This window comes from Bombus fervidus, chromosome 9, assembly GCF_041682495.2.
Source record: "Bombus fervidus isolate BK054 chromosome 9, iyBomFerv1, whole genome shotgun sequence".
Taxonomy (NCBI): domain Eukaryota; kingdom Metazoa; phylum Arthropoda; class Insecta; order Hymenoptera; family Apidae; genus Bombus; species Bombus fervidus.
The window spans coordinates 11523061-11550318 of NC_091525.1; the positions used below are offsets into that span (position 1 = coordinate 11523061).

Genomic DNA, 27258 nt, shown 5'->3' on the forward strand with positions numbered 1-27258 from the left:
GAACACTCGGAATAACGCGTCGTTAACGTGTCTAGAAGGATAATGGCGCCATGGGGAGGAGTTTCTGTACCTGATTGCTCGGCCGTTACCTCTGCCCCTAAAGGAAATTCAACGTATGAGAGCTCGATGCGTATAATACCACTTCAAACCTATTTGCATATAGACTGGTCGAAGTAGAATGAGTTTTATAGGCGACGGTAGATGGTTATGGAGATCCTTGCCAAAGTGGAAATTCTATGATTTTTCAGGTGCCTGCAGAGGAATGTGGATATAAGAGTGTGGAAACTTGTCTGCCTTGTCCTATAAGGATAATAAATTAAAAGCAATGATAAAAAAGAAAGAGCGAAAAGTATTCAATTTGTATGAAATATTCGACAAATGTCTGAAATACTTATAACTGTCGATATCACTATAGAGTATAGAGGAATTGATTCGTGGTTCAATGTCTTTGGACGTTTAATACGTTCGCTCTACAAAATAGAGATTAAATGCAAAACGTTTGAGTACGTCGATATATCGCCGAGTGTTGGAGTGTGGTTCGTGAAGGATATTGACATTTTTTAACCTGCGGACCATATGGGTGTAAAAGGAAAGGGACAAAAAGAGGAACGGTCAGTTACAGAGCGTCGATCGATTTATTGCATCGTTTTACCAGCTATTTCAGTTATTTTTCGTATCTTCGCTTCCATTCAAAGTTATCTTAATTTCCAGTATTTTACAATACAATTCCTCTTTCGATATTACGTATTTTTATTTCTTCTAACTTTTACTTTTGTCTTAGTGTTATAGAATAGGACGATACCGTCGTAGGACAGAATTGCTCATTAATAAATTCAATTTAAATGCAAGATGAATTCAATAGAGTACGGAAACTTATTTTTCTTCTCGATGCCAAGCGTTAACGAAATATCTTCGAACTTCGAATACATTTAGTTCGGAATTTAAAAGAGTAGGTAGTTCAATAACCTCGTTGTCTCGAAACCGGTGACTCCTTTTCGTCTCAGGCGATGGTTATATACGACGAGTCAATGAAATTAATTACAGTCGACGCCTGCGCCACCTAAACCGAATCTCGCAGCCGCTTATTTACTCTTGCGAGTGATGCTCGACATTCGACTGCGTCGTACGGTTAGGCCGATATAGCGGCCGCGTTATTTGCGAACTCGACAATTAGCGAGGCATTGGAGAGGTCGCCAGAAGGAGGGTTAATGAAATTAATCGGTCACGTAGCACAGGCCACGACAAAAGATCGCCGGCTGCTTCGTTAGCGACCCTGGATGTAATTATCGGCTCTTGTATTCATCTTGATGAGACGTACCGATCAACGAGGATATTGTGAAACGAAGGTGATAATCAAAGCAAAGCCATTCTTAAAGCTGCAAGAAAAACAACAACGACGGTATCGTTGTTACTTATCGAGAGTAGAACAAATTCCGAATGTTGGTCGTTTTATTGTTCGCGTTGTCTCGCAAGACGAAGTGTCTCGAAGAGTAATTAAGTCGACGAGTCTGGCTCTGAAACGAGAACCTTTCAGGCGTTTCCCTGATGACCGGCAATTGAATTGATTAAGTGTCTACAAAGCTCGAGATCTCTTCCGGCGTCAAGGATTTATATCCCTTGACGTAGCTCTGCTTGTTATCTTATTTTCTCTTACATCGGTGTCATTCTGTTTATCGCGGCGCAGTTTCATCATTCTCTCGCCAATCTCATCGAACGGAGTAATTTCTAGGAAGACCAACAAACATCTCGCGGACAAATTGGATTTGCGTGTTCGCGATGAGCGATTCAGACACCCGAGACGTCCGAATGTCTGCCGAGGAACAGCTACGAACCAAAATCACCCAGGACTTCTTTTCCATTCTCATTAGTGTTAGGGTACACTTTCCGGTTCTCGCCAACCCACACCTCCATTTCTTTCTCTAAAATCCTTTCCCCTCGATTCCCACGTTTCTAAGAAGAAATCGCCCTCGAAATCCCTTCGAAATGGATTGGACTAAACGCATTAATTCCAAGAAATTCAATCCGTATTAAACCATTCATCCTTCGAGTTCTTCCTGGTTACGATGATAAATGAAAGAGTAACCGCTCGGCAGAGGGTCGTTCTTTCTTCCCGGTGAGCCTACGCTGCGGTTCATCAGTCTCGTCGAACCAGGCCACCAGGACTTAACGGGTTAGCAACAAACGGTTCGTCGTTAAAAACCCTCTTCACCGTTGATCATCGCCAGGCCAACTAATGAAACCCGTCGATCACGTTCGGTGACACGTGCACGAAGGTCACGACCACCAATTCCATAGAGCCACACAGATAGTTGTCTTTCTCTGTTGCCTCACAGCGAGGCACCAGGACGCTCGTGGACGAGAGAGCAGCGCCTGTGTGTTCGCAGATAAGGCAGAAACACTGGAATTGTATATATCGATCCTCGGTTTCGATAAGATACGAGAACCCTACAGCCTTGGGCTCGGGTTCACGAGCTGCTGCTCACGGGAACAATTTTGGCCGGGACGAAGGAGTGCGACAGCAAGGAATAAAAGGGATAGGAATAGAGAGAGAGAGAGAGAGAGAGAGAGAGAGATGGTTTTGTTCTCTTCTCTTTACAGCATCGATCGTTCGGAACCGTCCTTTGCCCAGGAAGAGTAGGAACCTGGTAATGAAGGAAACCGTTCCTTCCTCGCCTCTACTAACGCGGATCAAAAGTTTCATCGATGCATGAACCACGCTCGTCGTTCGTGGTTCTCGACGAATAGCTACAGTTGCTCACGAAAGTATCCGAACACGTACAGCAACTTTCAGGAATGTATGTTACGTGTCTTGTACGAGAGATTTTAAAATTTCATTAGTATAGTATAACGAGACGCTACTGTTTGATTATATTATTGATCATATTAGTCAAATTTGAAACGGAATTTGATACACTAGATACATTACTAACATTGTAACGAAATCTAACTATCGTGATTATATCGGTCAAATTTGAAATTTGAAATTAGAAATTTCGTCTTCAATTTAACCAATATAGCCACGGTGATTGAATGTCATTAGAGTCTAATGATACGTTATAACGATATTTGAAATTTGTTCTCAGATTCGACCAGTGTGTAATTTCGAAATGTTTTAAGCAATAAAATTTCTTTATATGCACAAACGTTCTCTATGACAAGTCGTCTTTACACCTTTTACCGTAAATGAATTACGAACATTCAAACTGTAAAATTTCCTCTTTATTTCACCTTCTCTCACAGCCTCTTGTTTCGTGAATATCGTTCCATGGTGTAGAAAAGAACAAGAAAAGAGACCCCTACTTTTGCACGAAGAATAGGACGGTTTTCCATTTTAATTTCTTCGCGGAAGAAATCTCGTTTTCGAAAACTTATTTCACAATTTCGTCGTCTTTCCGTTCCAGGGACGCCGGGTCGTGCATACAGCGGGAAAGTATTGCGTTCACGTTTCTTCCTTCTCAACACGTGTAGCCGAAACTTTCAGACGTCATTGTATCTTTTCCATCTTCCCTCATCCCTATTCCCTGCTTGTCTCCCGCCACCCTTTTGTCGCTTCGTCTTTCTGTCATCTATCCATCCACCAACCCCGAACCGAATTCATCTCACGGATTCATCTCGCAAACTTTCAACCTTCGTCGCCCGACCCCTTCCTCGAATCGCGAAATTTTCTTTTCCTGCGACACCTGCAACTATTTTTCTACCGAGCAACTTTCGCAGGCCGAGAGATTCGAATCTCGAAAATCCTCGCGGTTCTTACTGGTTCCTCGTGTCTTACAGGGAACGATAGGGAAATTTCGAGTCAGCTACGATTTATCGAAGGTTCGCGTAGTGAGCAATGAAATTGTGAACGAGTCCCAGCGTCTTATCGCTGGGATTGACTCGACTATGCGAATTAATACGAGAAATTGCGCTTAGAACAGTCATCGACTTCTCGAGGGTAATTTATACAGATTGTTCTTTTTGTAACGATGAATCCAGGCACATTGACGTGAGAAAATATCGAGTAATAAAATTTAGAAGAAGTCAGTAGTCAACTGACGGAAAAGTCTAATACTAACTTTGAAAATATGTTGAATTTATCGTTGGCTTAAAGGCATCAACCGGCCAGTCGTTCAACGCAAGAGGTTATGCCTTTTAGACGGAATTCTTTCTCTTCTGCGGAATGGAAGAAAACGAAAAAGTTGGTTCAATTTAATCGTAACAAGGCTCTGGTCGGGAACTCGATTTAGCCGGAAGCGGAGTCGTTTAGGAAGAATGCGGGACAAGTAAAGAGACGGAGGATCGACTTACATCGTTGCTATAAAATACATTTCATCCACGGCGGGCTCGCTATAGCGTCTACTACAGCAAAGATCAAAGGTCAAATCGATTTGACGAATTTGTGACGTAAACGAAGCGAAGGGCTGCTGACGCACGCTCCCAGCATCGGGGGTTGCAGTTTTTTGAAATTGCACATACGTACATTAAACCAGCGCCACTTCGCTCGAACAGCCAGAGCTTCGAAACACCAAAGAACTAATCACTCAACAACTTTCCCCCCACTACTACCAATCGCAATACTATCGACCGACCTAAATCGAATAACCCAATCCAACTCCTAAAAGAAAATCCACCTTTTCCATCTCGTGACACGAAAGACGAATTCGTCTCGCGGCTCCTGACACGCTTAACGCGCATCACAAAAGACACCGTAATCCATTCGGGAGCTTCAAGCTTGCCATTACCTAAATTTCCAGGAAAATCGAAGCTTGGCCAGTGAGGCGAGATGAGACTCGATTGTCTGGTCCAAGGTGCGCGGATTGGACGACTTTCTCCGATAGTTCGAACAGTACCGGTACCAGGAAATCGCCTCAGGAGTGGAAAGGAAACCACCGAACGGATACAGTTGGAGAAGCGAGCAGGAGGTGACGAGACCGAAATCGGCGACGGTGGAACCATGAAGCTGGCGCGTGACTCTTGAACCGTGCGTGAAAGCTACGAGATAAGGTTAGTTCTGCTGGTTCACGATTCAACACCTCTATCGGAAAATATTCTTAGCACGTAACAGCTGAAGACCGTAGTTGGCCAGTTTATGGCTGTTTCGCGCCGCGGGAAACCCCGCAAGCTTTTCATTTGTTCGTCGACGTCCGCGGGAACGCTGTATCGTCGAGTGACTCGAGAATTGGGCGCCTTATTGATTTTGTTATTGAGATTGGCGAGACAGGCGGATATTTTGCGACGTGTATTTTTCATACATTTATTATATGTGTTTATATGGTGCAAAGTTGTTTCAGCGCGGAATCGCGTTTCTGTTATTGAGAGAGTAGGAATAATTAAAACGATTAAAATGCAATTCAAAAGTGAATATTCGAGTAGTCTATACACGGGTTCCACTTGACAAAAAATCGGTTCGTTGATTTTATTTTTAGAGATTAATTTTACATTTTACATTTTCATTCTGCATTTTATACGGCGCGCAATTGTTAGGAATTATCGTAGTTCACGGAGTTAAGCTTGTCACATGATTTTTGAGGATTTATACTTTGTGGAATTTACTGAAAGAGGAGGAAGTTCTCGGTTTTAATGTTTAAAGTGATTCGCAGGGATTGAAATTTTTGTTACAAAAAGAAGATTAAGCGAATTAATCCGACGAGATCAGACATTTTATATTTATGTTACTATCTAAAACAAATCTCATTATTGGCTTTATTTACTGGATATTTTCTGCCCATATATATATATATTCCGCATTTTATATAATATGAATTTGTTTCAACAATAAACACCCGAACATTCTATTTACACGGATTGAATTAAAAACAAAATTTACTATAACTATCGTAGAATCTGCTGCAATTGCAAACAAAATTTTATTCAACACGCGTGACAAAGTCGACTATAGAATGTTATTCGCTAACGGAATACCGCGCGATCCTGCGTCTCACTAGCGCATATCGTTTTCATTTCGCGACAGGCGGAAAGCGGCACGGCGTCGGCCGGTTGGAAAGCTGCAATTTCGTCGCAGCGCCTCAAGAAAAAGAGACGAGAGAGGAAAACGAACAAGATACGAGTCTGAGCCGCGCTTATGGCACGTCTGCGGCGAGCCAAGATTGCGTTTTCCGGCTGTGAAAATTTCCAGAAACCCACAACAAAACCCCGACACCCTGTGAAAGAGGATCAGCTTGGAAGGTTTAACTAATATTAAATTATAATTTACCGCTGCAACCAGATATATTAACTATTATTTCGTAACGTCGATTTTATCCTATTTGCATATTACACGGTATTAATTACTGTTGCAAATATGGTAGTTGTGGTACCGTGCAATCGTACTAACCGATATGTATTATTTTGCTCTACGAACACGAGCATTGCAAGTTTGCTCGGTAAATGTACAACTTCGAGGTCATTCATTTTGCGCCGAGTTCCTAACTCCTGTCTTTTGGCTTTTTGTAAGCGGTTAGTATAGGTCGCGTAGGTGATGTGTCAAGATTAATATCGCAGGATTTTAGACCAACATATGGCAAACGTGTTTTCTGCCATCTCGTTTAAAGGCCAACTTTTCTGGAGCTATCCAATTTTAGTCGTTGAAATGGTCTTGGTGGATTAAGAGTACGTCGGAACACGGTGGAGTAATCTCGCGTTACTTCAGGACCGATTCCCTGCAAATTTAACTCTTAACTCTCGTCTTAGAGACGTGTACAGCGTATAATAAAGTTTTTAGTACTATATTAGTACCATACTTAGTACACTTAATATTAGTAGTGTAGGTACACGTATAATCAGGAACATGGAAAAAGAAAGTAGACAGAATATTACGAAATTGTAAATATTGAATTCAATGTTAAAGGTTGATAACGGAGATAACTTAGGAGATATCGTTCTAGGACAATATTATCCAGATTTTCCGATATCTTTCACCGTCCCGAAGATAATTCACGAGAAATAAAATTCCGCATTGTTTCATCCCCTAAATTCGTTTTATAGCATCAACGAAAAATGGCTTTCTCTTTCTGTTACAAATCACCTACCAGTCACATTTGCGCACAAATTTTCATAACTTTCGAATCTCCAGGTTCTCTAACTTGTCAGTTTGTCGAGTATAAGGGTTACACCGTTTGGCTCTCAATGCCTCGTTCTTGGAATTTTGATAGAGGCAGGGTAGTAATTCCAACTTCCCTCCAGATTTTGGACTCTTCCTCACTCGCTCGAAAGATTCGCAAACTGTTGAAAAAGACTAGTCGGCGAAGGGAGCGCTGTACATCTTTTTACGAGCGACAGCGACGAGAAACATGGCGCCAATTAAGGGAGACAAAAATTTATTCTTCCGCCGGGCGAGCTCCTTAATGAGTTCCTTTCGAAGGAAGGGCGAATAAGGCCGATTCGAGCCGCTTTAATCGCGGTCGAATTACCGTTATCCCGCGGTTCTCGTTGTTAATCGTAGTTTCATGCGACGGTATTTCGCGCCGCTTAACGCGGTTATAATTCGTCGGGTCGAAATTAGTCCGTGGAGCGCGAGCCGTAGAAATTCGCGGGCGATTTGTCTGCGTTAACGCGGCCAAGCGTCCTATCTCGATTTATCCTCGTGTCCGATGGAATTTTGCGGACCATCTCGTTTAGTCGCGAGCCCCGTTCTTTTACTGCCCGCGAATCGCCGAATTATTTTCGATCCGACCTCTCTACGTCACCCCGTATTTCCAGTTCTTTTCGTTTTTCCTCTAACTAGAGAGCGGCGCTGTGAAATATTCCTGTATCAAGATGAGCAAGACAGGGCTTTATTCCTTCATTTGAATAAGGTGCGTGTAAACGAGGCAAGCTATATTTTTACGTGTATATTCCTTAAGGACGTTGTTCTTCGTTGTAGTTGTTACGGACGGAGGAAAATCTGCGCGACGATAAAGAGGAATATTGCTTCATCTCGACACAAGTACGTAAACCGAGATTCTCGAGCACGCTGTATTTTTCTTCCATGTTCTTAATCTCGTATCGAAGTGACAAATAATTTGCACGAATCTCTGGGTAACTTCCTTGTAAGAATCGAGTAAAAATGTAACCGCGACTGTAATGCAAGGAAGGCGTTAACCAAAATTTCCATCGACAGACGTCGCTTTATTTCCATTAAATATTCGAATAGAGGGAATCGAAGAGAAGCTTGTCTTATTATGCGCAATGATATCGAAGATAGAAGTTTTTTTCCAGTCTAAAGTTCCAAACGAGGTAACAACTCTTAAAAGTTTTAAGATTCTAACGAGTTTATCTCGTTTTCGAATCATCGTTCGCGCGTATCAATTTTGACCGATTTCACTCGCCTACAAGGTCTGTTCGGAACACGTTGTACGAACAATTATTATATTATAGAATCTATAGAATATTATACGCGACATGCTGCTCCAATCGACCGACCAAAATAAACCATCGACCTGGGGCGATCATTACACGGGGACCAACTTGTCCAAATAATTTCCATTCAAATCAATGAATAATTAACGTAGAAGCTTCGAAATGGCACGACGAGAGAGCTTACAGCTTGGTCGCGACATATTTTCCCCGATCGACGAAACACCGCCCGCGGTAAACGTTACACAGTGACGAAGGTTTGAAGAGAAGGGGTACAGATAGCCAAAAGATTGCTCGACACACCGGGTCAGAGGTTTCAATAGCTCGGTCAGAGTTCCTTATCTCTTTCTGTGTATGCTTCCTGGTTTTTTTCTTTCGATCTGCTCTTCATACTTTTGCCAAGTATTTCGATAAAGGTTCCCGAAGAAAATACCATGCCTGAGTTCCCCATGAAGAACACACCTCTGCTGGAACTTGGGCAGAAGTACGAAACAAAGGAGACGTTTTCGAGGAAGAGCGGGTAGAGCTAAGAGAAGAACGATATTCTTCGAGAGGGATCTAGAGATTCGCCTAAGTGCCGCCTCGTTCCGTGATCAAATGGCGCGTCGCGATCATTCGTCTTCGATGTAACAGGCTGTCACTGGAAATTCAGCGTGCTCCACGGGATCGATAGAACACCCACACGTGTATCTTCATCTTTGCGAAGTGCTTTCTGAATTCAAATTTTCTTATTTATTGCTCGATAACGTAATGAATAATAAAAGGTTAGACAATGTGGGTGTGACGTTACGATAAGCCAAGTTATTACTTTATTCAATCATTTGACAGTGAAATTGATTAGGTATAGAGAATATATGATTTCAGTTCTTTTTAGAGGAAATGTTAATAATTTTAATAATTTTAATTAATATTAATAGTTGCGTTAGATACGAAGGTATTTGAAATATGAAATTTGTAGTAATATATTTCACGGTTTGCCTCAGTTTCTTTCAGACTACCCTTATCAGACTAAGTAATTAATGCTGGAACTACTGACCTTTAATATGTACATAAATATATTAGAAATTAGAATCAGAGCAACGCGAGTAAAATACGTAAGCGTTTCTGTTCCGGTAAAAGTAAACATTTATATTGCCAAGAACGCACGTGCGTGCTTTTTCTCGCTACAGAAATAAAATACCCGATATCGTCACTTCGTAGCTTTAATATTAATTTGTTTAATTTGGTAGAAATATCAATTTGTGCCGTATGTTCCCAGATATACAACACGTAAACAGTTGCATTTAAAATAATAGAACGAAAGTATATATCTCCATGTAATTACATTTCTATTTGAATAAAAGTCAACATTAATTTCTCTGAAAGCACCATCACGTTTTCGGTAATTAAAAAAAAAAAAAAAAAAGAAAAAAAAGAAAGAGAACGCGTGCACATACGCATAGAAATCCTAAAAAAAAGCAATATTTCGGTGGGTTTCGTGTAAATAAAAAATATGCATCGCAATGCCTATACTATTTAAAGATGCCGTTTCCATGAACCTCTATCTACGTGTTTCTAAACAAAGAACCATTTTTTTAAGGGAACTTATAACGTTACGATCTACTGGAAATTCAGTGTTTGAAGAAGCCTCTCATTTTAGGTTGAAACTGAATTGAAAGGGGAACGTTTACAAACAGAAATTTACACGGAAGTCCGTTTTCGACGAAGCCCGCAGAATTTTAGCGAAACGTTTCCAATGTTCGTTAACGTGGATGCGGAGACGGACGTTTCGCGCGATTTCGTTTCAGTTTCGTTTCTCGTAACCGTTTCAAGACTCGTGTTGAGCTCGTCCCTCGAGACGAGACTACCGGTTTGTACGAAGATGCAACGAATTTCGTCGGGTAAATAAATGCAGAATGAACGACCCGGTGGGGCTAATGAGGAAAGTTGCGAGAGCCGACAGGTATCTAAGAATATTTCGAGGAAATTAAACTCACCGGAGTTCCTTCGCGCCAGCCCTTCCAAGGACCGACTTTAATTCTAATAAGTACATCGAAGAACCAATTAGTAGCGGAATAATTAATTAAGACGATGCTCTTCGCTAGTAACTGTATCAAGTGCAATACTTATCAACTCGAATCAAACCCAATACCCGACGTTTTTGTTTCACAAGGTTCGAATACTACTCGCAAGGTATTATGGTTTATTCATATTACTTGCCTGGTATTCGATCTTCAGAGACTGGTTTCGAACTTTAGAACAAGTACTTCCAACTTTTGAAAATCTACTTACAGCTACTTGGATATTTTATCGAATCGTATTCCCGTATAGATAGCAATCGAATTACAAAAGTCAGAAAGATATTACCATTTCATAGGATTCTAACAAGTTTATAGGAATTATTATATGGAATCGTAGACGATAAACGAATTCGATAATGACGACGAAGGAGTTCTATAAATTTCATTTCAACGATTGCGATTATAACGGTTTGAGAATTACGCCAACTGTCTATCTATGCGCAGCTCAAACGCGGAAAACGCTTGAATATTTAAAAGCGATCGGTCACCTGTGTATATATTAATGTAGAACCGATCGTTGTTGATCAGCAGTCAATCGGTAAGTGTCGAGGCGATTATCGCGCGAATCGATGACGCGTTTATCGTTATGTGCGTTACAATATATAAATAATTGTCCTTGTTAATCAGACTAATTGCTGTGAACGTTCGTTACGAAACAACGACGGAAGGAAATGCTTCGCGACTCTCGTAAGCACCTCTGTAAGCAACAAAATGACTCTACTAAAATTCTTTTGTCAGAGTATTTATATATTCGACTTTATCGCACGAAATAGCGCTCTACTTTTGGTTTAATATCTTGAAAAAAGACTGCAGATTTAAAAGAAGACGCGACGCTGCTATAAAAACGACAGTGGCTTCTTCGTCTAAAATTCCGAAGAAGAAGGCAAAGTAACTCGGAACATTCGTTCACCAAGTTCTGAAATACCAGCGAAAAGGAGTCGGGGCAAACGATACCTCTGGCCGTGTTTCATTGCAAGGTGGTTCGGTCGAGTCAAAAGTCTCCGGGTCGAAAATCGGATGAGAACAAGCAGCACTTGGCACGGGCCGATGCAAATGAGACGTCGAAATAGGGAAAAAGCGAGTTGGGAAGAGAAACGAGCAAACGAGGAGTGCAAGCTTATAAGTTATTCCAACGAAGCGAGACGCGCTCTTGTGGAATCGTGATGCCGCGAACGACGTCGTCATCCTCGTCGTCGTCGTTGTCGCGGTCGCTTTCCACCCTTCCGGTAAAGGAGATCGCGCGTCGCGTCACTCCACGCAAGATATTTGGCGGTGAAAATCGCTCGTCGTGAGATTTTCAGCCGGCAACTGAGTCGTCGCAGCCACTGCGCGATATGAAGGGGGGTTACTGGCTAAAAGCGTATAAATTATGGAAATCCGCGTCAGACCAGGAATTCGATATGAAGATCGGGAATTCAGGGAACGAAACGCGTCTCGATAATGTTCACGAGTAATTTCTCGTTCCGGGAACGAGCCTCGTTTTTCCTCGTTCAACTTCGTCCTCGTCGAGATGATCGCCGAGTAGGGGATGATTCGGGCGCGCGGAATTGCATTTAGAGTGCTTGCTCTCGGTCGATTCTTTCGCAGCAGGAAAAACTTTCTCTTTATAGTGCATTGAGATCGACGATGTTTCGTTTATAAATAAACTGGAAATATAAAATGCAATCTCTTCGTACGGGGCTTCGTTACCGGGGAACTTTATTTTAAATATTTATCGAGTATTTTTTGTGTATTCATTATGTTTGGAGTCAAAGAATTTTCATTGTGAATTAGTATTTTCGTTTATGATTGTATTTATTGTATCGGGTAAATCAAAACGCGCGATGAAACAAGATATTCATGATAAATCTGGTGATAATAGAGATCGTTGAAGATGCTGTTTATTCTGTTGAAATACACAATTCTGCTGCTCGTATTGAGGAAAATTGCCAGCGTGTTCTGGTGATTTATTTCATTGGAAGCTAGAGCGGACTGTTTTAAATATCGGAATTAATTTTATTTGACTCTGTGACAAAATATTGAAAGGTAATTTTCTCAAAAATAAAGGCCAGTGTCAAAACATTTTATTCCATACTTTTGACATATTTTCCACATAAAATTATTTCTTTCTCTGGCTGTTACAAGACACTTTATATTTAAAAATGACACAGGTAACGATATTGCTCCTGGCGCTCTGCAACAGCACAACATGGAATTCTCCTACGTTCTCTAATCTTGTCTTGTACCATTGAAACTCCGGATTATGCTACTCTACATCACACTGCATACATATGTATAAGATGAAAGATACACATATCCTCTCCATTTGATCCAAAGAAATCCTCCCTTACGAAAATTTAAATAAACTTCCTACCATTTTCAGTAACATTTCCCTCTCATCGTCCATCAAATCGTTCGATATTCATTCTCAAGCTCTTCAACTCTTATCTACATATCGAATTCCAAACCGCGAGCACCATAAATGTTGATCCGCGGATCGTGCTTGAACGGAACCGGATGCCGCGCGTTTGACACGTTCTAATAAAGCGCACCACGTCGATAGACGATTCACGTACGAGTTGCTACGTGCGTATTCGTGCGGAATTGCCGGCGAATCGTTTCGTTCCAATGGAAAATGCGATCCCCGACATCGTCATCCTCGGCCGGTTTCGCAATTCTTTCGTTTCTCACGATAGCTATCGTGCCGAATGAACCCTGACGCTGTAACGAAGACTGTTATTGTTATTGCCTATCTTGACGATTTCACATTTCGTACGGTGTTAATCTAATGGCTTTATCCTCCTTTCTTTTATTTCTTTTACTGCTTTTGTAGGTAAGACGAATCGTGCCCTTTTGGTGATTTATTGGATCCAGCTTAAAATAGGGAATCGTCGTGAATGTTTCGTCCGAAGAAATAAAAATATGAGAATTTTCGTAGATAATTCTATGACGCTCGCTTTCGGAGACAAGAAGCTATTTTTAAATGGATATTTTAATATTTAGACGCGAGATAGTTTTGGACGATACTCTAATATTACTTCACTGTGTATTTATTTATAAACTCTTTCGTATAACTCTCAAATTTCGACTATAGCTGTTTCTATATCGTTGCATAATTATATATAGAAACTTGTATATTGTATATTTATCGTAATGTCAGCCCCTAGAGGACAATAGAATGAACTTGGTTTATGAAAACAGCCTACCGTCGCTCATCCCTCCACATCGCAATTATACCGCACTCTGCTTGTCGGACCAACTTAAGATCAAGTTACCTGTTGTAGTCATCTTTAGTTGCTTCTAGCTACCTTGTATTTATACAGAAGTATTTATACAGAATTGTTACGGTCCGCGCGAAATTGCATTAACATTCTACGAAGCCTTTTACTGGATTCGAAAATAAATCGTGATGCAATTTTGATCGCACTCAACTCTACCGGTTTGATTATAAACCTTTTCCCCGCTCGACGATCGATTCTAATATTTCCACTGACTCACGGTTTATCTTTAGTTTGCCTGGTAATATTTTCGTCGCTTGTAATCCGGCAGAATCAAGAACAAAGAAGGAAGCGGGGAAAAGATATGCTTCTAAATTTTGAAAACGTTTTCGCTTTCGATTCGCCGATCGGTATCGATCGTCACGCCCCACGGGGATGCTCTGCTCGTTCCTCCACTTATATTTAGCCGGCCGCTTTAATATTTCGCGCGGAACTTTCTCAATTTTCGTCCAGGCCGACGTATTTCCATCGCGGAAACTCGGCCCGCGTTTAATCAAGTCCCGGGCCCGCGAAAGATCGGGATCCATTTTAAAATGGGCGGTGACGAGTGGTGCGAGCACGACGGAAGGGTGAAAAGGAATTTCTGTCGTCGCTTTGTTCACCGTATCGATCCCCTTTTACCCGTCCTCAAGTAAACTAACGCCAGCCCGTAAAATTCGTGGCTCGAAACGTCGCACAGTGCGCTATGTGAACGAGGATTCGGAACAAAGATCAGAAATGCATATAACGTGCAGTTTTCTTGAAACTCGATACCACACGATCCGACGTGAGTGAAAGTCTGTCGAATCTTTGTTAGTATTTTCTCTGCTTCCTGACTTGCTTGAAATATCATGAATATTTATTTATTTGCCTAACCGCGTTGTAACACGGTGACGTTTAAGTAAATAACGCCGACGCTGCGAACAATCTTTCCATTTTCTCGTAAGTGCCATGTGGAAATTACTTGTACTCCGTTCCCTCTTGTCAGATATCGTGCTGATATTCGGTAAAGAACAGGATCTTCTTGTAACTTTTAAAATTTTCCTGGGATAAGAGTCGTCAGAAATCCATTTTTCAACCAAGTTGCGATAATTAATGGATTTCACAGAAATAAAAATAATAAAATAAAAAACATCCAGTGTAGGAGTTTGCAAGAGAAAAATTATATAGAAATATAATAGAATATCTTGATACTAGAATCAAGATTGCATGCTTTGAATCGCTTTCTTAAATTGCTCTTTAAAGAAAGAAAGAAATTTTTTAATTGGGCAATTAAAATTATACACATGTTTGCTCAAACTCGTTTAATGTTTAACAATGTTTAATGTTTGACAAAGAAGAATGTAGAATAAATGAACGAGCTAATGTTTAACTGAGTAGATTTTGGTGTACAAACGAGTTTCACAATTCTTCTATCGATTTTTTGAAGAATTATCGTGTACATTACTTACTTGCAGACTGATGTTATCATCGATAACAAGATCAAAATCGAACGACTATTATTTCGATTTTTGTCCACTACTTTTCGCGCTATGTGTCGTCGCACGGTTCGAATTGCGATAGAAAATGATTCACTTTGATCGGTGTTGCATCCCTCACGAGCAACTGTTTAACGTTTCTCTGGAGTTATAGTCGCACGTGCGTGCACGTGATTGGAATGGCTTGCAAATTGCATCGTGCTGACAGCAAGCGTTTCCTCGACGCGGATGGCTTCATTTACTCTTTCCCGGTCGTTGCACAGAGAATGCCTTCAAAGTAAACATTTGTGTCAGCTTTTTGCAAGCTCTATATGTATATGAACATGATCGATCATTTCGACGCTGGAAATATTTACATAGATTTTTTCGACGATGGGAAATTTTGGAATGGAGTCCATATAGAATATTGAAATTTTTTGATCCGTGTATTTAAACAAGGCTATGATAGAGAAAAGATTGGGACAGAGATAGTCACGATCCAAATGTTTCAATCGAATTACGCGTGTCGTTAACCTACGCTGTTCATTCTGAGTTGTTTTCTATACAGAGTGATTCTAATAACTGGCACGTACTATAACTTTATCCTATAACTTTATAAATAAAGTTCACGGAGAATGTATTCGCTTCGCTATTTTCTTTTCGTCGGAAGATTCTTATGTTTTTAGTAGTCTGTGTTCTTATTGTTTCCTCTGTGTCACACGAGTGCACGTATGCAAAAGATGGCGAAGACAATCGAGGCATCTTGCTCGGAGGTTCGCCGTTTTGACGTTGAACTTCAAAGTTCGAGGTGGTTCGCGAAATCTTTGTCTATGCGGAAGCTTCCAGATTAAGACGTTTAAGAAGTTTACCCGCGTAATCAAAACGACTTCTCCACTGAGATTGCACTCTGTCTAACAACGCTCGAGAACCCTTCGCGTTTAAGAAGCCTGCAAGTATCGACGAGTCGATCCTGTAGATACTTGTAGCAAAAATCAACGACGATGTCGAAAAATACGAAACAGGCTTTCTCGTTTTCTTCTGTTCTCCATCCACCGATCTATTTCCATTCTTTAGAATAATCTTCCATATTCTCTGTCGCGGTTATTAGATGTATAAACAGAGGAACGCGTGGATAAATTGTAAAGTAGAAAATATATTTTAATACAGAAGTGTAAGTACAAGCAGGAATATAATTTGAGCTGGTCCCGATCCGCACGCTAGTAGCGTTACCCTATGACTGAAAGCCCCAAAGCCATCGTCGCCTGTCTACTGTTTATGGTCTGGCCTCGTCCCAGTCTATCGTCTATACGCTGTCGATGGTTTCGGTGCTTGAGAAAACTAAAAAGACCAGATGTAGAGTTTTCTTAGAAATGGTGACCGCCTCAACATTTTCGATACAATGATAAGTACAATTAATTCGACCGTATATATTAAAATCACAGAGAGCGGAGATGTACATATGTTTGGAAAAATTACACTACACCTATTTCTGTTAAGGAGAAGATTCGATCGAACGAATTTGTCCTAGCAGATGAAAGAATACTTCGTGCATCGAAGAATTAATAGCATTCTAACATTTAAAAATTGTAACTTCTACGAACGTTCGTGATCAAACGCTAACGCATCAGGACTCCCCTATGCCATTCCTGATCTCCGAACAAGGCCATTGAACGAACGTCCCGACTGTCATTAGACGTCATTACGTAACGTAGACAATGTCGAGGGACGATTAATTCGCGGCCACCCTCTTGGGAACTATCTCGGGGCCGGCTCTTGAAATTATTATAATTCAAAGGAAGGTGGTCCCGTGTGTATCAGCGCAGGAGAAGCCGGTCTAAACGTTATAACGTAAATCCTGACGGTGGTCCCAGCCTGGCTTAGACCATTCTCGATATGATAATTAGCATTAAACGTACACGACCCTGGCGAGTATTTGTCCTGGTTAACAACACGTTCGTTTAACGCCATTCTCCTCGTTTTCTCGCGATGGAAATTATTGTTCACCGTCGACGAAAGAGCGCGTTTCCCCTCCGCAGTTTCTACCCGAGAGCCCGTGGGCTATGCTTCTGTCGCGTCACGATAAATACCGTAGTCACAAGAACCACGAGCGCGAACTTTGCGTAATTTCGCTGGTCTCTCTGCAAAAATATCAGTTTGCTCGCCGCAAGTGAGAGAGAAAATAGCACACAATTGTCTTGGTAATTAACTGGCACGAGGTGCTGGTAAATTCGTCAGAAAATTGGGTCGTTGAAAAGTTTACTTCGAAAAGAGCCACTTTTTGGGACGATGCACGGTCTAGAAAGCGTTATCCAACGAGGTAAGAATGGCGTTAAGAGGAACGACAGAGAGAAATCGCCCGGAGAATCCAAGTATCGCGATCATTTAAATCCTCAATTACTCAGCGGTCTACTAGAAAGAACAGTCTCAATTTTTCTGTCCGGCACTGGAGGAAATTCTTCCTGAAAGCGAAGCTGCCTCGTTACTCAACATCTTAAGCCGCGGTCGCGACATAAATAATAATCCGTACAAATAACGGTGTCCGCGTGATCGTGAAAACCGGGCGACTCGAATGGATGGATGGAGTCGGCTCGAAGAAAATGCACGGCTGCAGCCGGTAATTCCGCGTGGAGCTGGTCGTTCGCGCACCAAGAAAGCCGGGGAATTACGGCTTATCCGAGCCTCGTTGGAAGCTCGTTGAGCGAAAAAGAAAAAGATACGGCGCTTAGATGTGCAACCGCTGCGCTGGAAAAGCAAGGGGATGCAGTGGCCACGAGGCAGGAAAAAACGGACCAAAGATGGTCCGGTGGAACAAAGAGCTGCAACCAAGCCACCTGTAACGAACCTCAAAGGGCAAACACCTTGCTTGGAAACTCTGGTTATACCACTTCGATTTTCGAACCATCAAAATTGGATATAAACTTGAAGCAGCTTTGAGAAGTACCACGGTTAACAAACCACCGTCTTTTTACTTTACTTTTTGTTCGATTTTACTTATTTACGAATGAGAAGTTTCATTTTACCACGAAAAAATATGCTAACGAATAGAAAATACCGTAACGCGTAACTCTAAAAGCACCCGAAGGTAATTTCACTTTACGAAGACGATACGCGAATAATAATCGTAACGAATAGTACGAATAAACACGATGAGCATTGACTCTTTGACTAATTACCCTTTTTACCATACCAGCTCTTCAACGCTTCTTCAACATTTTTTATCGACTCTTTATGTTTTATGTTTGTTGATTTTTGCTCCTTCTATCTATTCTTTGGTTGTTTTGCGGTTGTTGTCGTTTCTTATTTGGTCTGCTACCTTGGGAGTGGAGAAGGTCCCTTTACGAGGACACAGTAAATACCAGGGCCGGAAATGGAGTCACGATGCGAAGGGTCGCACAGTGTCCGCCTGCGTTCGCCTTTAATTATGTTTCGGATGCGAGTAATTACGGGACAATACCCGCAACCGTAATTAAATTTCATTAATCCATGACCGGCGAAGCGTCTTCTTTCCGAGTTACGTTTATCTCGAGATTGTGTGAATATTCCGCGGACCCAGATTTTTCACTTGAGAGCAACGGCGAACAAGATGTCGTAGCTATCCTCGGCAGATTGTTAACATTGTTCGACCTTAATCCTGTGAAATTGGTGGTTCTAATAATTTGGCTATAGATCACGTTACATCTGAGACTTCGATCCGTACTCCAATGGCAATTTTTGTATAAAAAGTACACGAACATACATGTTTTATTTTCTTAAAATGTTTACAAAAATCCTTTATTAATAAAGTAGATATAATCCGTAACTATGAATGTGATAAATATATTCTCTCACGACAAATTGAGAGATACATCCATCATGGAAGAAATATAAAACATGCACAGATAAATAAACTGATACAATAATTAAATAAATGAACATTAATTATAAAAGGTAGTCGGAATTCTTTGTTTACAGAAATAATCATAAGCGATATTAATTATGTTCGATATGTAGAAATGTCTGACGTTCGACGAAATATCCAAAAATACACATGATATACGTTTATGTCCAATCCGATCCGAAAATATATACGCATTAATATATCACGCAAAGCTACTCTTTATTTGCGAACTGTTCAATGTGATTGTTCAAAAATATTTTTAAAAAGAATTTGCACCTGTCTAACAGATCAGCCGTCATCTGCGTGGAATTAATTAAAATTTACTGCAGTTATTATCATAGCCGAGTTAATTGCTTGAAAGTTAATGCTCGTTTCTGTTAGATAATTTATGAATTTTTTCATACATTGCGTAAATTAAAAGCACGATTCATCTGTCCCTCTTTTCTCCTTCCCGTATTTCCTCCCTTCGTTGTTCCATGCTTTCACTCTTCTCTTTCTCCCTTTCGTCTGCTTTTCCAAAAAATCAGCAAGACGTAACATCAAATTTGCTACTCTCTTAAAGATCACACAAGGAAAGGAATTGTAACAGAGGAGAAAGATAAAAAATTGAGCAACAGGAAAGCGGCATTTAGCCGCGCAGGAAGAAGTCGCGCCTAGCAAAGTGGAAAATATAATTGCACCGTCACCGGTCGGACGATTAATAGCCCGAATGACGCGCTTTGCATGCAGCCTCCGCCGACACAGACGCCGCGCCGGTTCAATTGTTTTTCACGCGTGCACTCGATTACTGTCCTCCGGAGTAAAAACGCGACGCGAACGTGTCGCCGATACCGCGTCCCGGAAACTGAAATTCGAGGCCGCCGCGTTATTTACCCACCCACGTATCGCCAGTGGAACAAACGTAAATTTTACGCGGCGCACGTTCGTAGTTTCGCGTCTCTTGTACGTCGTGTTTTCGCAATTTGCTCCTTATCTCGCTCGATACTCGTTGCTTCTTCATTTCCAGAGGAGATATTTCTTTGAGAACAAATTATTTCAGAAAATGTTTACTTCTAATATAACCGCATTTTGCAGATTGAATTTTGAGGTTTTTCTATGACCTGTCAAATTTTCTACGCAATTTACACAACAAATTACAAAATAGACTTTCACGTTGATCATACGAATTAATATTAATTTTTCTTTCTTTTATCGCAGTTCCTCACATTTTCTATCCATTCATCGGCGATAATTTAGTCAACTCTACAACAACTTTCTCAACGTTACTGAATACACTGATATCAATGGACAAAACATTAATAATTAGCCACGTATCGCAATCGTATTTAGAAAGCGATGGTATCTGTATTATAAAATCTGTCGTAAATTATATTAAATAGAAACTACACGAATACTTACTGTTCTCAAGTTATATTTTTGTCCATCTTTTAACTCGCTTGTCTATTTTGCTAATTGTTTCAACGACTTGTTTCTTAACACGATATCTACAAATTCTATGCAATTATAGATTGCAGCTTGTTTCTATGACAGATTCTAATTCTCGGTAGTACGGAAGGGTATGCTGATCATCCGTAATGTAATTCGGAAAAGAAACGCGGAACTTTCGCCGTGAGGACCGTTCCGTGAAAAGTTTCAATGCGGTTCCCATCAACCCCTGTCTCGTCTATGATGGTTACTCACCTTCGTGTTTCCTTCCGGTCGGTAGTCAGAAATTTCCTTTTAAACGTGTCGCGTCATAAAACGTGCCCCCGGAAGTTAAGATAGTCTTTCTGTAAAGTCCGTCGAACTTCAAATTTCATCGGCCTTCGAAAATTCAATTAGATGCCTCGCGTGCGATATTTGACGGCTGGGCGATTTGTTCTTCTAAATAAAAATACTAATTCATAGTGGCAGATGACTCATCCTTGGAGTCGCGTCTGATAACTGAATCATCATATTCGAACGAATTCTAGTTCTTCGATTTCTTTGCTGAGTATAGACTCTGAGATATTATTTCACTGAATAAAAACTTGAGATATCGTTTTACCGAATAAAAGCCTGTCTGACATTTCTATGCTAACAGGAAAAAGGAACAAATCTAGAAATCCACGCACATTAGTGTTGCTTTACTCTCGAGAAATTATTCCAAAACTTTCTGGGAAGATTGAAGTTGAACCTAAACAAGACTGTCGTGACTGAAGCGGTTAAAAGCAACGGGTGAAAGAAACCCGAGAAGAAAAGGGAAGACACGCCGTCGGAATCCACTGAATTCCACCCTTCGCTTTCTACGTTTCCTGTTCTCTCGCGGTGGTTTCAAGTTTGCTTCTTTTATCAACCTAGCCAGCATCCGCTGACGTGATTTAGCCTTTTGATAGGCGGTCACCGGGTGTTGACAAAGGCGTCTATCTGCGCGTTTCTCACCGTCCGACTCGACCTCGATCCGACTACTGGCACTCGGCCGGCGGGGCGACTTAACGCGGGTGCGTATCGATTTAATTTGTGACCCAGGCCATGCCGATTGGCCGATTCGCCACCAGTTCCTGGCCAAGAGGTGCCGCAGGAAATAAACGACGGGGTATTTCGGTTTCTTCCGACTTCGCAATTTTCGAATGACGCAATACTACATTGACGTCAGTCGAGTCCGAAATTTGGACAACACGAGAGTTTGACAACCAGTGGTTTATATAAAACTACGTAGGTAATGCGTGGTTTTATTTGCAGTGAATGGTAAAATTGTTCGAAATTGATAGTTAGAATGAATGATCGATTAAACAAATTTTGAAATGTTCGCGTTCAGTTACTATTAAAACATATACATACATACATACATATTTATACGTATATACACACATGGATACGTACAATCATGTTTCCCAATAAAAGTGAAAATTAACGTTATTTAATACTATGAACGTTATAAATATTGATATCGTACATAGTTAATTATTTATACGTATAATTAATTAATACAATTATTATCCACTTTGATGTTTACAAACTACGTTTAATTATATCTTAAGATATATACGTGTATATACTTGAAAACTAAAAAATTAGTTGTATATGAAAAAGAAAATTGAAACACGTCGGTTTGCTAAGTTTGGTAGTTGTAATATTACAGTAGAATGACACGTTACTAGCCAGACTAACGCGCATCTCTATAAATCTGAAACAGATATCAAAGGAAGTTAAGTCGTTTTATCATCGCAATCGTTTCCTCGATTAGCATAACAAAAAGGGCCGGAGAATGGTTATGGTTCGAGAAAAGTGTGGAGTACACGCGAAATCGCTTTATTCCTTGTAGATACTCGAATTGTGCGAGTATGCTTTGGCGAACGGTGAAGCGATTTGTTATTCCTTTCGTGCAAGACACTGGGTGAATTATCGGTGCTGTTTCTACTACTAGCAGCGTTATAGAACCTTCTTGGATGGGTATGAATAACGTTGAATAGTACGAACTATTCAACATAAAAGATTACCATTCGTGGGTGATGATTATTTTGTCTTTTCTAAGCTTCTATTGATTGTGCGATTCTTACGTTTCCCCTTAATATTAGAAGCTTTGCATCCATGGAAATTATTAATCTTGTCGGAAGCATCGTTCCACCAATATCTTCATTCGCCACTCTCGTTTCGTCTTCGAAAACAAAACTACGTTTCTCGAAGATGATAAAGCATACGTAGAATAGCCCGAGCAATCGTGTTTGCACGTTGCACTTGCACTTTGGAATTACACGTTACGCGAATGTTTCGTAGACACTGCGGTGTACTTCTTCACGGCAGACCTGAAACCGAGTGTTTCAGCCCCTAGTGTCTCCATTTATACTGTTTCGCTTAGCTGATCAAACTGATGACTCAACTCGGAAGTTTTAACCGGATGCTCAACCCGGACACGATTGTTCCCGAAAACCCAATATCATGGCACTTCACCATCGTGCAAGTTTCAGATCTAAAATATACGAGAATTGTCTTTCGACTAATGGAAAAATGTAGGATGAATCCGTGCGGTGATGAAGCAAATTTATATTCTAGAAGGAAAGCAAATGCTTACGTCAATATCTAGAAGGGCTTTCCAAAGAAGAAGGACTCTATATCCGTTGAACCCTCAAAAAAGTAGGAAAATTTCTTTCGGTCGTTACTTTCCTACTACTTTGTACAGCTCAATCATATTTGTATACTCGTAGTGGAAATTCACCAAAGTAACATTAATACTGTTCCATCTAACAAATTTCCATTAAACGAGAACAAAAGCGGGCGAACAAGAGCAGAGAAAGGATTCACGATTTCTTAACACTCATTCTTGCTCGATGCTGTTCGTCCTGCTCGGTCGGACAAAAGAGATCCTTCCTCGGCTTTGAATTCCAAACGCGAGCTGCCTCGCGAGCTAATTGATCGAAGAAAACTGAATCAAGACAAATAAGGTGGCCGATTAAATGAAGACAAACGGATCTGCTGGCCAGCAAATTGCCGGTGCAAGATGCATCCGCGAGACCAGGCGGCGCGCCGCTCTAAAGTGGCGCGATTAATGGAAGCTCGCTTACGGAGCCATTCGTTTCCACACCCGGAGTTTATTTGGAAGAAATTAATCGACCACGGATGAATCGTCCGTTCAATGTAATGGAAACGCGTTTGTTGACCTACGAAAGTAGCTTTATTGAAATTGAGAATTTTAGGTTATGGTTATGCAACGCGAGCGAGACAAAGTGGTCTAGGAACTACAGGCGCCGCTGTATTTCGCGCGATTTAATGTTTCATATTACTCTTGTCCATGAACGCATCGGCTAACTTCTTTGTCAAATTTAGATTCGATGCAAGCGAATGACGTAACTTCGTTCAGATTTCTTGAAACAGTAATAACGATGTGAGCTTTGATAACTGTACAGTGGCGAGCATACGCGCGAGCTCACGAAAGTATTCCACGCGCTTATAGACAGTTTCCGTAAATATATTATACCAAAATTGCAAAATGACATCGTCGTTCGTGTCTCTGTCATTGATCATCGATCCTCGGACAATTCACAGCAACAGATCGAGTGTCAACGGGAAAATTAATGGAACGTAGCTAGTTTTCGGATAAAAGGGGAAAGATAAATGTTTGTCGAGGAAAACAGGAACTTTATTTCGTACTTAGACTCGTCGGAAGGAGTTTGTGTTAAACCGTGGCGGACAAAAGAATCCTTAATGAGACAGGAGCAACAGCGACGCTATTGCATATTCCGGAAGATTCTTATTAAATCGGATAACATTTACACGAGTGGTCTAAAGGAAACGCCGCCGACATCGACATTCTGAATCTCAACTGGCCGAGTCTTTTATCGGATCAAAGCTAACCCGAACTCAAAGCTAACTCCTTCTTAGGGTCAGTTTTGTAGCCAGTCACGCTGGTGCACGAAAATTAACTCGCCCTCGCGAGCCTCTGCTAGCCTTTTGCGCTTGTACGTTTCAATTAAGGGGCGATTAAAATGAATCCACGGTTTTGTACGCCGGTCAAACGGCCGTCGAGAAGAGCTTCTCGAGATCAACGAGCTTTCCAGACTCTCATTGTCCGAACTATCCAGATTTTCGTTGAACTCTCCGTTTCTCGCGCAAATCTCCTACGAAGATAAGCATCGAGTTATTGTATCGAGATTAAAGGATATCAAACTGAAAAGAAATTGACGAAGCACGATAAGAAGGAGCGTGTGAAGGAGGACAGAGAATGAGAGTATCAACGAAAGCTTACCCGTGTTCGCTCATATTAGAGTAAATCGGGGCTCGAATCCCGGACAGCAAACTTCCAAGTTCCCCCATTCGCATTGATCCCGCGTAAGCATACATCTCAAGCAGCATTACGCGCAGAATTATTTACCTCTTGCCAGCATCCACACCTCCGAGGATCCAGACATTCCCCGCGGAGCTTTTCGCGACTCCATCTTATTAGATGTTGCATCGAAAGCTTCGACGCCGTGATGAAATTTTCGTGCTGATCCATCGAATTATTAGAACGCCTGGAGGGATCTGTATCGATATTCTTCGGATTACGAACGACGCGAGGTATTCGTTACTCGATTTGCTCGCTCCATGCTGCGCGACATTCCACGGATAATTAATATCGCGCTTAATCATCCTTCACGTAGCGTAATATGTACATAGGACGCAGAATTTCACGTGTAATACGTTTTACACGATTGAAATTAAAATATCTTTTAAACTATTTCTTCGCTTGAAAAATACCAGGAACCTTGAAAACTCGAAAAAATGTGCTTGAAGTAAGAAAGGCTTGAATCACAGCATTCGCTGTTCTAAACTAATTAACTTTTTCCTTGACACAATTTTTTCTGTCGATGATAGTAGCTAATAACAAGATATAACAGAACTTTAACGAGAATCTCAATCTTTCTAGATGTTTTATTTCTTAATATTAGACACAGGAAGACGATTTTTTGAAGATAAATATAAGAAATTTTGTTCAATTTCAATTCCTCTGAAGATCGTACCTCGATTTTCCAGGATAATTCCTTTAATAGATGGTTTGACAATCGATGTTTCGTATCTAGACATCCCAGATGAACGAAACACTGTGGGTAATATCTTGTAATAGCGTGTTAATTGGTTTAGTTTTGAAGTTAAAGGTCGACGAATAGGAAAAATGGAATAACGTTGGTTAAAAGAAGGGAAAATTAAATAGACGAAGATATCCCATTAAAACTACTGTGTGCTGATTGTGGTTAAAAGAAAAGAAACGGAGGAAATGGAAATGTCGGATGGAAGCTGAATATTCGTGAGCGAGTGTCAGGAACGAACGAACGACACGTCGAAACGCAGAGGATATTGTAATAACGGAATAGGAGATGTTTCGAAAATCGAAACGAAAAAATCGAATTTCTATGACCAGGCGTAGGATAGAATAAATACGAGACGGTCCGATGGGACTGTCTTTGAGGGTTGAAATTCATGAAATTCAGGAAATAAATTTAAAATTCAGCAGCGTAGACGACGTTCCGCTACCTCGAATGAATTGGAATTTTTCAATAGGAAAAATGGAGATCTATTTAACCAGCTTTTGCAAAAAGATGTTTTTAACACATCGGAGTTCATTGGAAGAATATTTCGTTTAATTCTGATGATTTTCCATATGCAATCAATATATCTCAAGTTTGAATTTGGAGAGCAAATAATGGACCGCATAAATCATTTTGAAAAACACCTTGACATCGTCGTTTTAAGAATTTTTCAATCGCAGAGGTAAGAATTCTTATAAATCGGAAATGATTAATTACTTGTTGGAGAAGCGCGCTGAATCGTATGAAAATTGCTTTGATCGATAAATATCTGGTGCAATATTTTGAAGAAATTAAGCTCGGTTTCGCGTACACCAACCTAGTACGAAAACCTACACAAGCAGACCACCCGGAGCAAGGTAAATCGAGCGAGCAAGAGGAAGTTGCAAGAATCGCGAACAAAGCTGTATGCCAGTAGCACGACGTCGATTTTCACCCTTTCAGCCTTCGGCCAGTCGTTTTCGACGTGGTTTACTCGAGCCTCTCGATTAAGGCAGCTGTTCTACGTAATTATCCAATCGATTTCGAGGCCAGGACTCATCGTTTCTTCCGGCGTATCGGTCGGATCGTCGGTCTCTCCTCGTTACCTGTAATTTCCAGACAACCCGCCGATCTAATTCAGTCAAGGTGTTGATTCGACGTGATTAAATGTATCAATGGGTCCTTCCTCGGTTACCTCGGTATATCTACGGAGCGAAATAGAGAAGGTGTAACCGACAATTTTCGACGAGGATGAATAGTTTGCGGATAAACGAACCAACTTGTCGCAGCGAAATGAGTTTGCTGGGCTGTGGTCCGTCTGCTCGACTCCCCGTCCACGAACCAACCGGTTCCATCGGAATTTCTCATCTCTGCGCTTATTCGATCGTCAACCGATCAGGCAAATCGCTTTCACACTCAAAAGTTCTTTCCTCGCGCCGTTGCTATGAGAACCGATTTGTTTAAGCTGGAACTCGATGTTTTCGAACGAGTGGCGTTTGCTTTACAAGTGAACGCGTACACACAAGATGCAGTAGGGAACACGGTGGTTAGGATTTATTCGAGAATTATTTAATTTAACGAAAAATTTCATAAATTGAACAAAAGGAACTGTCTGACTAGACTCGTATAATGTAACTAGTTAATTATCGGAATATTATTAATACCTTGCAAGCTGATATAATTTTTCAACAAGCATATCGAGTTCTTTGTGCTCGATCTTAATTTCTTTCATTGTTACAGACGTATGGAAGAATGTTAAAATAAGGTTGCGAGATATTTACCAATTTCTCTATTGTATCATCGATCGTCTGTGAA

The 27258-nt window shown here is 40.9% G+C and overlaps 2 protein-coding genes across 4 annotated transcripts in view; one reads left to right on the forward strand and one right to left on the reverse strand.

Moving 5' to 3' along the window:
- The window catches only part of LOC139990619 (putative aminopeptidase W07G4.4), a 213797-nt gene that overhangs the window by 93260 nt on the left and 93279 nt on the right, over positions 1-27258 (forward strand). For both annotated transcript variants that reach the window (XM_072010023.1, XM_072010021.1), the window contains exon 3: positions 4734-4983. The gene's annotated coding sequence lies outside the window, so the exon portion shown is untranslated. The remainder of the gene's footprint in view (positions 1-4733; positions 4984-27258) is intronic.
- Octalpha2r (alpha2-adrenergic-like octopamine receptor) overlaps positions 1-27258 on the reverse strand; it is a 122839-nt gene that overhangs the window by 81346 nt on the left and 14235 nt on the right. The gene's annotated exons all lie outside the window — the stretch shown is intronic.